Genomic DNA, 12,519 nt, shown 5'->3' with positions numbered 1-12,519 from the left:
CTAGCTCTATAGATCAAAGGTTCAAACAAATTCTAGTTAGTTCCAACATGTGGCTTATTTTTGAAAATGAAAAGAAATATTGCTGTATGCTAAATGTTATAAGCTAACCAGATGGCCACTTAATAGATGTCTATATTAGAGGAACCGCACTGCACCCTTTCATATGATAAAAGCAGAATGTGTGTTTCATTTGGATTCCAGTCAATTTTAAATCATTTTTACCAGACAATACAGGCAACTAATGATTACTCAATTAACCTCAGAGCACCATAGTAACCAGCGAATCTCTAAGAAACATAATGACATAAATGCATTCTGAACCAACCAAATAACATGGATCAAACAAACTGCATTAAAATAAAATGAAAGCAAGAATAGCAAATTCCCAAAGCTTTGTACCTTCCCAGCTTCTTTTAACAATAATTAGCAAAGAAATTGGAAGCACAAAGAGTGCAGTTTTGTGCTAGTGTCTACCTAGTAACAAAGAATGCAATGTTTTAAAGAGCCTTAACTTTTTCCAGTGTATAAAAATGTATGTAATGAAGATTTAAGATGCATCTAGATATATGTAATCTACGAAACTAAAGAAAGTAAAAACCAATCACATTAGCAAAACGTCTGCTGAAGAGATTGACAGTAGGTGTAGAACCCACCAGACCACAAAAGAAACTAACCTCAGGAAAAGGCTGGAGTGACAGATATTCAGCGTCAATAAAAAAATTAGACAAACAGTAGAGGTAACCTAAGAGAACTGAAGACTCTCCACTAAGGGCATATGGTTCTGTGAGCTGGTTGTTAATACAGAAAGCAGTAACTACAAAAGCTTTTTTTTTTTTTTTTTTTTTTTTTTTATAATCGCTTAGCAAAATGTGCTAAGCAAGAGTGGAAAAACTTATCATCTGGTATCACTGAACACATCAAAGAAAATATATTTTAAGTCAATATACTGGGAATGTTCCTTCCATTAACATATAATAGCAGTGTTATGAAACACTAGAACTAAGGGTGTACAATAACAGCATATCACTAAGTGGTTCATAATGTAAACAGTTTTATGCTACTTGAAAACTTCTGTCCTTTATTGTTCCTTGTCTACTATATCCACCGAACAAACTTTGAAAAAAATCATTGGTTAGGATATCATATGGTATGTTCCATGACAAGAATACATTACATTATTTTATATTTCTGCTTGCCATCCTGTATTATTTAGCATTATTTTTAGTATTCTACCAGAAAACACAAAATAACTGGGAATAATTTTTTTTTTTTATTAAATCATTAACTACTTCTGAATAGCTTACCCATTAGGCTTTTGTGCACTATTGCGTTTCTGTGATGAACTTTTAAATTGATTATTGTACTGAGAAACAGTTGTTTGACCAAGATTACTTTTACTAGTGCATCCGCCGCCCTTACTCTTCAAAAATTCCTCTAATGGCAAGACAGACACATGGCAAAGGGATGCTAAATTTCAAATGATTTGCAAAGAATTTCACACTAGAACACTGAATATAAAGCAGCCAAAGGCATGGCCAACACATTTACCAACTGGAGTACAAAATGTGTTCTTGTTTTGTAATTCCTGGGTTATATGATGCAGTACAAAACTCACACCTGTCTACCGTAATAGTACAATTAAAATCAACATAGCTAGAATAATATAGATCAGCCATGGAAAATCCTTTTTGAGTGTTTTAAATTAATTTCCTGGGGATGATATAAAGTGTTTATTTCCATGTAGAATGCAGCTGGGACAATTTGGAAATAAGTGAGAACAGACACAGTCATAGGAAGGAAAAAAAAAAAGCAATCCAGGGAGATCAGTTCCAGTAAGAGGACTGAGGAAGCAAACGAATTCGCTTTGTGGAGTTAAGGACTCACAAGAAAGCTCCATGGACTTGAAAGGAGAGCTGTGATTTTTTCATTATATGGAGAAAGGCCTAAAGATTCAGTTGGACTTAGAGCCCTTAGATATACAAATTCACACTCAAACAGGCTGAAGTCACAGAGATGGGAACACGTTCTCAAAAGATGACAATATTTCTGGGCCTGAACATCTTCAAATACAATGATTATGAGGAGATCGTAAAAAGTGAAAAAATATATATTACAAAGTTTGTTCTCCTACTCATTCCTATCACCATTAGGGCTTCGAAACGTAAACAACCAAATTTAGGATAACAACTTAGTTATTTTTCCTGATAATAAAAACTTAAATTTCATCCTTCATCAAATATTTGTTGATTCAAATCTGAATTGTGATCACCACTCCTTAAAGAGCACGCTGCTTTTCCTCATCCTCTGCCAAAATTTCAACATGACAGTTTTCAAGCATGTATCTCTCTTATCAGCTACATACCACTACTTCACTAACTGTATTCTTCAAATATATTTCATAAAAAGACAACACACATTGAAGTGTTCTTACCTCACTGCTCTAGCAGTTTTCATAAAGACATTCTTCAGAGCAATATTGTCTAGTGTGTTAGGAAAATTAAAAAGTTCACACAAAATTACATACCTTTTGAAGCCTTCCAGACAGAGCAGACATCTCTGCATTTTGTACCTTCCGTTTTGGCAGTTATCAGATATCCATCCAACTCCCTTGGAAAAATATAAAAAGTATTCTTTTAAAAACCTAAATATTTAATAATAATCTTCAGAGTCTTTTCATTTCAGGCTTGAAAAGAAGGTTCTGTGAGTTACAGAGCAGCATCCAATAAAGACAAGTATCTCTTCCAGTATTTGCAAACTTTGGTAACAGGGATAAAATTCTCTATTTAGGCTCCTCTAGTATCACTGCACGATTTCTGTCTAGAGCTGAAAAGAGAGTTATTAAGTATTCATATTTTCTTCAGTTCTGGCAATTAATCAGCAATCATCGGTTGACTGTACCATACCATGTGACTGATCTATACCATAGAAAATGAGAAAGAGTTGTAAAACTGCAGTCAAGCTCAGAAAGGCTGAATATATTACTCTCATCTCCTGTTCTAGGAGAGGTCCAGCTAGTCCTTCCTACTCTCCCCTCTCAACTTAATATTATCCCATTAGAAGACTGTAGCAGTGAAGAAGGAAATTCAAGGTACTTAACCTACAGTCAGACTGTTGGTTCCTGCATAGACAGCTGGGAACTCATAAGCAGAGATCTGAAAATGTGCAAGAAGTTCATATTTGAATGTGTGCGGACCCACAAAGGGGTAGTGAGATGTATTGGAACAGGCAGGAAGTCTCCTAGCAAGCTATGTATAGTCTTTGCCTCAATTTACCTTTCTAAGCAGCTTTTAAACATTCCAGACTGGCACTATCTCACTGGGACATGAGTTGCTGATCCAGGGCTCAGAAAATACCTCTTTTTTTTTCCTGCAATACTTCATGAATTTTGTAATTTGTTAGAAATCATGAAGACAATATTTTTAAAATATCACTTGACTATAGGAAATTACAGCAACAACTGTGAGGAGTGATAAGTGGATGAAATTCAAGAGGACTTTTTTTCCTTACTATTTGCCATATACTAAGCTCCTCCCTAGTACTCCATAGTGCTTTTATTTGAAGACGACTTGTTCGGGAATTTGAAGCTTTTTTTTTTAAACCATACAGTTTCACCTTTTTACAGTAGAGCAACTTACAGGTTTTCTGCTAACACATTTAAATTATAATCTATCTTTAAAATCTTAGGCAAAGAGTGATAAAAACAGATCTTACCCCTACCGTGTGCAAAACCATGAGACTCATTTAGCATGTCTCCCATTCTAACTACTTCAGAGACTATTTTGAAGAAGTCACTATGCAAAATTATCACTCTATTCCCTAACTTTATGCCCTATAAATACACATTTGAGACTAACTTTGAATTTCACACTAACTTGATAAAAAATTATTTCAGGATCAGAATCTCAGCCGTAATGAGTCTATATCCATACTACACCTGTTGAGCAAGTAGGAAAGGGAGCCTATGCCATAATTCAATCCCCTCCAGCCTAGACAGCCAAACACCATAAAGATACTTTGCATAATTAAAAAAACTCCCTGAAGCCTGTTCTAAATTACAGTAGAAAGGCAGAGAAACTGCTGTATCAGGTAAAGCTTGCCACTGGCTCAGCTCCCATTTGCTTTATCCAATTCTGCAGTGTTACACAAATAGACAAAGGTGTTAAACTGGATAGGTAGGATCTGGGCACTCGCACCAAGCTATAGTCCAGCTTCATATTATCCATGCTTTTGGGACAGTGAGCAGTACACTAAACCTTCAGCCTTGTGCTGCATCTAGGAAGTATTTGAACACTGAAAATTGTATGTTGCAAAGCACACCTGATGCAGTCCTTTTGCATCACTTATATCAGGTAGAGATCAACTGGAAAAAACCCTCCCACTGAAGTCTGTAAGCTGAGCACCAGCTCTGCTGGGACAAGGCTGCGTTGCTGAGGTGAAACTCTGCTGCTGCTTGCAGCCCCCCTGAGTTTGGCTTATCAGAACAAAAAAGCTGCCTTTTTCTAGGGCACAAATTAAACAAAGCAGCTCACCCAAGTCTAATTTAATCCATGCACCTTACTTTATGCTACCAAATGAGAGCACAGAGGATTAATTTACTTCTTTATTCAGTGTTGAAAGCAGTTATTGAAAACTATAATTTTTACTCAGGTCATCCTACTGCATTAATTTCCAGTGTTGTCTTAAAACATTTGACGTAGCAGTTCCTCGCGTGACCCAAAGGAATGTAATAAAACCTGATTTCACTGAAAATAGAAGGCAAAAGTCCTTATTTTTCTGTGAGATTCCCTAAAGATAAAGCTGAAGGAACCTTCTTTGTACATTAGGTATTTGTTAATCAAGAGGACATCACAACTCAAAATTGATACTTGCTGGTAAGATGCTGATAAGCTGTCGGTTTTCAGTTCAACAAAGTGATTGAAAATGCGACACTACTGGGTGGCATCATCATAAATTTACCAGTGCGACAACTTTTTGAAGAATAGCACTTTTCCAGAACTTGGTGGTTTTGGGGGTGTGTGGGGGGAATTAATTTTTAGTAGGAGCCATTGCTGACATTGGAATACCATTAATGGCAACGGGCACTTGAATCTGTGCAGGTATATTCACAGTTTCCATGCATGCAGGCTTAAACATGTCTTGAGGAAAAAAGCAACAATAGTATCTTAGAATTTTAGTATGACTCCCTGGACAACATCCCTTGTGACCAGCTGATGCACACAGGTGGAAGTGATTCTGCTAAAACACTGGCACCAATTTAGAGGAGGCAGCAAAGGGTTCAAATAAGTGGGCAACAAGCGCAGCAACCCAACCGAGAGAACAATAGTGTAATCTTGAATAGACTTGAATGAATGTTCTGAGTCAGTTAAAAAATCCTGATGGGCTGAGACAATCTGAAATTAAATACTCCTTTTTCAGTTTGACAATGAATGAAATTAAATTTTGAAAACAACAAAACAAAGGGTTTTTTTAAGTATTTACCAAAGCTGGGATTTTTTAATGCAATCTGTCATTCTATGCATGTCTTTTGTCTCTAGGTCTCCTGCACCATTAAGCTGAGGGTCCCAAATTTTTCTTGGCTGTCAACATATGTAAAAAGAAGCCTTCCTTTTGGATCTTCACATCCCTCGCTAGTTTCAGCTCAAGATAAGCTTTGACTTTTGCAGCTCCATCTCTGTACACTCAGGAAATGTCTCCATATTCCTCCCAAGTAGCCTGTCACTGCTTCCTCCTTCTGTGTACTTCCTTTTTGCATTTCAGCCCTGTTCATCCATGCTGCCTTTCTGCCACGTTTGATCGACTTTCTGCACATTGCAACGGACCGTTCTTATGCTCTGAGGAGGCTGTCCTTGAAGATTGCCCAGCTCTTCTGGACCCCCTTAAGCCCTCCAGTCCTGTTCACCATGAGATCCTGCTAAGATCCCCAAATAAGAGAAAAGTGTGCTCTCCTAAGGCCAGCATTATAATTCAGCTATTTGTCTTGCACTCCCATTGCCTGACTAGCATCCTGTCACAGACAGGTTTCTTAAATGTGCATTTGTAGTAAAGAGACCTGGCTAATGTAAGCTGTTAGATTACAGAAAGAAATATGGAAGAAAAAACATATTCCTTTTCCATTTGCTTTTTCCACTCTAAGAATCTCAGACATAATTCAATCTAAAAGTGTGATTTATGGGTTTTACATCTCTCGTATTTCTTCTCAGTACTACAAAGCCTTACAAAGCAATAGAAAATGCTTAGAAAAAAATGTCTTCAAAATCAATTCAAGTCCTGGATGCTACAGAAGAGTTAAATTTTTCCAATAAGTGTGTTAAAGAGATGTGTCTGTCAGCGAGTAAACAGCAATTCTGCTTTGTACTACTAATGAGATTCCTGGTTGAAGATCAGGTTTCTTATGAAGTTGCTACTTTTTGTTTAACATCTTAGTGTGTAGGTTTAATAATATCAGGGCTTTATATTATAACTATCATACGAATAATGTAAAAACCTCAATTACTAGTGCAGAAAAAAAGGAATTTTTTGAATATATTTAATTAGCCATAGCTAAAAAGAGTGTGATATCCACTTCACAGTAGCAGTGGCTCTAGTTTTAAGACAAGACTCCATAAAATATGCATTGACATGCGCATAGAAGGGAGATCAGACTGCATTACAAATGCCACCCACGAGGAACTATATCTTAAAATTTGATTTCTATCTAAGCTAAAAAAAAATCCTATCATCCTGGGATTAGAGAAGACTACAAGGCAAACAAAAGCTTTTTATACAGTTACTCAGAAATAAGATGTAGTTGCAATTAAACCACCAAGTGCCTCAGTAATTGATAACAAAAACACAACATAGGTTATATATTAATCCTAATTTTTTCTACATATAGAAACATAGGATATTTGCCCACTTCATATGTCACTAAAACAACTTTAAACATATGAAAACTTACTATTTATTTGTCTTAGTCCTTTCAAAGAAGGATGAAGATTAGCAGTCATTGTGCTTTACTGGTTTATGAATAAAACTAAAACCAAGTCACTCAAAGCCAAAGGTGTTTAATTGATCTAGAAATGAAAAAAACTGAAGTCAAGAGTGTAGAAAAAGAAGAGCCGTAAGGCAAAATGGGGAACCTGCAGGGCTCAGAGATAGACCAACATGCTAGGTTCACAGCTGGTTCCTTAGCTGGTTCGTTTGCTTTTTAAAACAGACAAACTTCACTGCTGCTTCTGTCTCCTTAGAGCTATGCTGCCCATGCTTGACTCATCAAGTAGAAGAGCTACTGTCCTCCAGGTGTTTTGAATAGAGGCGGTGGAGGCTGCCACACCTGCATCACCTCTGGGACTCCAAGCGATCTAACCAGCGATCCAGATTTTGAATTTATGGAAAGTCTAATGGCACAAACATTCACAACAGAGATACTATATCTTTAAATATGAAAGTATACATGCACATACGAAGAAAACTAAATGAGATAATTTTGGGGAGAGGGGTGGGGGAAGGTTGGTCCCATTTTTAAACACTACAGAGTTTCAGATTTTGCGATAAAATACAAGTCAGGAATAAATTGCTTACATGATTTCCTGAATAGGATTCAAAGTAGTACACGTGGAAATGTTTTCCTGAAACAACGCCTAAACTGATGGTTACCACATTGTGGTCCACAGAATGCTGGTGATTCCTGAGGCTGTGGAAAGTGGCAAACACCAACTTATCTTTGCAATAGATTTGTTGTTGCTGAAGCATGATTCATTCTGAAAAGTTGGTAAATATTGTCCCAAATATGGAGTGATTACACACAGATGGAGTAAGAGATTAACTGTAGCAGTGTCAGCTTAAACTTAGCTGTTATGAAAAAGCAACTCTTTAGTATTAAAATAAAGAGCTCCTTCCCGCCCCCTGCTTCAAGAGCATTAAGCATTTTCAGCCTCAAAAAGACAAAGCAAGGAAAAGGTGATCTTCCTCCCTTTTGCAGCCAGGGAGACAAACCTGGGATTTTATTACATGAACAAGTTAGGAGGAAGTCATCTAGGTTGTGGATTCACTGTCTTTAAGCTATTCTACAGTATGTGTCCCTAGGGATGCTTTTATGCTGTGGCAAAGATGCAATAGCTTACACTTTTCTGACAGTGTGGGGATTTGCATTTAACAAAATCAAGTTCACAGTGAAAAGCTAATTCAAAGTTATCATACTTCAACAAAGAAATAACTTTATTCCCCCTCAGCTATTAAATTTCATTAACGTTACTTCACAATGGTTGTTTTAGGTTAAGCTTATCAACCACATCTTTATCAATTATTGCAAATATTTTTTAGTGCACACACAACCCTAAGAGATAGATACTGAAAATTAATCTTTGTGGGAGCAACCTTTTCTCCATTAAGAAAAAAATCCTACAGTACTTTTCATTGAAAGCATCACAACACTGATTTTTTTTTTTTGCTTGAGAAGTTGAGAGAATGCCACAAGATTCCCTGAGAGTCTGTCACTTACAAAGAAGCTCTCCTCTACATGAATGGAATTGTAAGGATCAGTAAGCATTTTTACTGACCTTAGAGGAAAATTAGAGTTATATTAGAAGTATTGGCCCTAGGATGCCAAGACAGCAAAAGAGGGATTTTATACTTACTGACACCATGTTTAGATGATGGTGAGAAACCTAGAAATGTCAGTGAATCATAAAAGCTAATTATAAGATAAGCTATTGAGTCCTGAATTTGTCTGTTTGCAGTAGCATGTGGTTATAAAGAAATGCTTTAGAAAGTCCTGGGATATTTTTCTTCTCACATCTATGGTTGCACAGTAAGTTTTCCCATAGTTTTCCTTGAGAAGAGTCTTTTAAAACAGTCATCCAAAATCAGCATATGAAATAATTTGCCTTTGCAGAGCTAGGCAGCCATCAGACCTACTACATTTAACACTTCAGAATATTAAGCATTTTACAGACTGTTCTCTCATCTTCTGAACTCCAGAAATTTCCTTTTCTCATCCACTAAGAGACATCTGTGGCAGCATCTAAAAATAAGATACCTTAGATAAAACTACTTAGGGAATAGAATAACAGCAACCTTATTTTCATCATGTTCACTTACTCAGTTCATATTACCACAGTTGAAAGCCTCACTTATTTTAACCTAACTAATCTAGTTGGCTATCTATATTTTCTAATACAAAATAATTTCTTTAATGGTCTGAAACCTAGTCTACCTTGGCACAGATCAAGAACTAGGAGTTTTCCTACTGAACATTAGGAAGTCACATTTTTTCTGCTTATGGTCTACTACTACTAGGGAGGATGTATAGAGAATAATCTTTTATTTCTAGCAAACATGTAATTTTATATTCCTCACAAAAAAATATATTGTCTATTCAGATTCAGTCTCCTTCAGGCTCCACACGGACCATCAGCCATCTTGTGGGTGGCTGAGTGAGAAAGAAACATTTATGCCTCTCTGCTGCAATTAATTAATAGTATAAATGTTTAAAAAGAGAGTTTCCCATTTCATAACATCCAGTAATTGAAGACTGAACAGCCAAACAAGTACTGCCACAGATATTTGAGTCTGATAGATGAGCAGAGCCTGACTTAGTGAACTACATGTTGCAGCTGAAGGTTTAGGTTAGCCCCACGCTCCCCTAAGGACGTACTTCCATCGCTGTTGAGCTGGCTCATCCCTTCCCCCTCTCACTGCAACACCTCCTTGTCCCATTCTTAACAAAACAATCCACTCTTAAAAAATAATGACCCTATGTGGGCTCCAGCTATCAACTAGAAATATGTTTCGTATTGTTACCTGGTCAACAAATCATCTAAGAGTCTCCCTTTCCTCCTATACAGACACTTTAGAAATATATAGCCCTGAAGCTTTTCATTTCTATTTTATCTGAAGCAAAGGAGGTAGGTTTTCTTAGAAGATAAAGAAAAGTTCTGTGTTACTCAGTGAAACCCTCTGGGCCACAGGGCCATGTCCCTCAGGACAGGTGGCCTGAGGCTGCCCCAGGGCAGGGGGGAACTCACCAGCGGGTACAGCCCAGGAAGCCCCAGCCGGGCCACCACAGCAGGTCCCCAACAGCAGTAGACTCCGGTCACGGCCCCACAGTCTTCAGGCAAAGGCACGGCAGCAAGTCAGGGCCAAGGCTGACCCAAGCAATAAACCCCAGGGAGCAGGCCAGGGAGCCGGCTGGAGAGCAGGCAGAGGCACAGCGCAGCGTGGAGGAGTAGGGCGCCCGCACACCTGAGCCTACCTGGAGCCGCGCCCTTGGGCAGCAGGTGGGGGCCAGGTGGGGCCGCTCAGGGCCCATCAGGGCCCTCCGGGCTGAGGGCTTCCTGCAGCCGAGAAGGAGCACTAACGTGCCAGAGCAGGGGGTTGCATTTATCCTACTGCTGAATATTAATACATTTTGAAATTCTCTGTTTGGGAGTAAAAAAAAAAAGGAAAGAATTAGTCCATGATGGAAGAACCAATGAATGACAGTTATCTGTTCTCCATCAAGACAGGTGAAACTTGTTAATTTGTCTTATTTTAATCAGGATCAAGTACATATGACAAACTGTTTCAAATCATTGCTACTCAGGGGGTTGATGACAGTCTCCCAGATACATCTGTTCTTTAGTTCATTAGTAAGCTTCCAAAAAAAGTAAAATAGATCCTCTTTCATTTGCTTAAAAGAATAAGTTCCTCTATCAAGAGATAGATAGATAGATAGATAGATAGATAGATAGATAGATAGATAGATAGATGGATGTAGAACTGGCCCCTTCATTCCTTTCTTTGATCCTATTTCCCCAGACATGAGAACTAAATTTGTCCAAGGGTAATATTCAGCATGAACAATTACCCTGCAAAAAGCAGAATATGTCTCCTGGCCCTGCCTGTGTCTGAAGCTGCAGTATGTAAAATCAAACATGTGTAAACAGTGTTAAAAATACCTTCCCGATACCAAAAAATAAAATTCAAGATCCTTTCCAAGCAATGCAGATATAGGTCATGCAACTTCCTGACCTTCCTGTGGAAGAAGCCTAAGCAGCCTCCTAGACATAACCTTCTGTGTTTATTAAAATTTCTTTTCTTTCTTATTACCACTTCCCTTGATCTTCATTCTTCATGCCTGTTCTGAAGTCTCAGCTTAACTTAACTAAATTCACAATCATTTTCTTTTACCCTTTTGTCACTTCTTTTATTTTCTGGTATAATTCAATGTATGCCCAACTTCAGTGCGTGAAGATTTCTGCATTATCATCTCCTCACAGTACCTGGTTTCTGGAGTAGAGGCTGAAATGAGAGGCAGGATGCTGTGTGCCTCAGTTGCTGTTTGTGAACCTGAGAAGTGCTGCTGTATGTAACTCATATGGAATTAAGGAAACAAACCATGTGGACAGAGTATTTTCTGCAAAAGATTTACTTGCACTTACTATATTTGTGCTCAGAATTAGAATCCAGGAGACACGCACACAGTCTTTCTTTGGTTATTAGACTACGTGTCTGAAAATACGATTTCTTTTAATACTGCCTATAATCTCTCACTTTCCTGACACCACATTTTTTGTTGTGAATTTACAAAAGCGATTACTATGGGATGGAGCCCAGTCTGGTTCTAAAAGGAAGAATGTTTCTTTTGAAATTACTGCAAGTTGTAAATTGGGTGATAAAGTACCTGAGAGAAACAAGAATCTTCTGGTCAAAGCAGAGTTGGGTCTCAGAAGGTGGTTCAGTTTCTCCATGCATTTAGGGTTTTTTCCTGGACATTTTAAATTAGTCTTTCTGTCACTGTTCCTATTACAGAAAACTAATACTTCTTTTCTCCTCCTGTCTTTAGGTCTTTCTTTTTTAGTTGGTAAGCTCTTTAAGGCAAGGACCGTTCATGCAATGTCGAGTACAAAAGGCTGCTGATTTCACTTCTGGCTTCTGAGGGACTATTGTAATACAAATGATGATGCTAATCGTTATGGGTGAGTCTCCAGAAACAGGGCATTTTAGAAGTCTGATATAAATCAAAGGAGGGGAAAAAAACAACCTTACAAACATGGAAGTCTTAAATAAAAAGCTATTCACTTTTTATTCTTCTCTAGATGCCACCTTTAGTTGGTAATGACCTGCAAACTAATGGATCTCTTGCAAAAGAAGTCTTTGCTTCACTCAGTTCTTTGTAAATCTTTAGTCAGATTAGAGGAATTTTGGCTTCTTTTTTCTTTTTCTTAAAATGTTATAAATATTTCTTTTCCATTTTGCTCTCCCACTGCTTTAGACATTGAGATGGTTATATCACAACCACAGATGACTGGTGTGAGGTTATAGATACACACAGGAACAAAAGGACTGATGACTGAAAAGAAAGAACTGCTTTAAATTATTCAGTGAGCTTCTTTTCTTTCCTTGGGTTTTTGAGAGCAATTGAAAAAAATGATGAATGAATAAGAACACTGCATGAGCAATCTGACGGTGTCAGACCCAGCGTTAGTGCCAGGTGCATTTTCCTCTTTTGATCACTCGGTTCAAAACTTGTTCAGTTCTTTTTAAATAGTTTACCTCTTT

At 37.7% G+C, this 12,519-nt stretch overlaps 1 long non-coding RNA gene across 2 annotated transcripts in view; it reads right to left on the bottom strand.

Annotated features, from left to right (window-relative positions):
* LOC127019294 (uncharacterized) overlaps positions 1-2,602 on the bottom strand; it is a 62,357-nt gene extending 59,755 nt beyond the window's left edge. For both annotated transcript variants that reach the window (XR_007766884.1, XR_007766883.1), the window contains exon 1: positions 2,525-2,602. This is a non-coding gene — a long non-coding RNA (uncharacterized LOC127019294). The remainder of the gene's footprint in view (positions 1-2,524) is intronic.
* Positions 2,603-12,519: the final 9,917 nt, after the last annotated feature.

Source organism: Gymnogyps californianus, chromosome 8, assembly GCF_018139145.2.
Source record: "Gymnogyps californianus isolate 813 chromosome 8, ASM1813914v2, whole genome shotgun sequence".
Lineage (NCBI taxonomy): Eukaryota > Metazoa > Chordata > Aves > Accipitriformes > Cathartidae > Gymnogyps > Gymnogyps californianus.
This window is presented reverse-complemented; position numbering and strand designations above follow the sequence as displayed.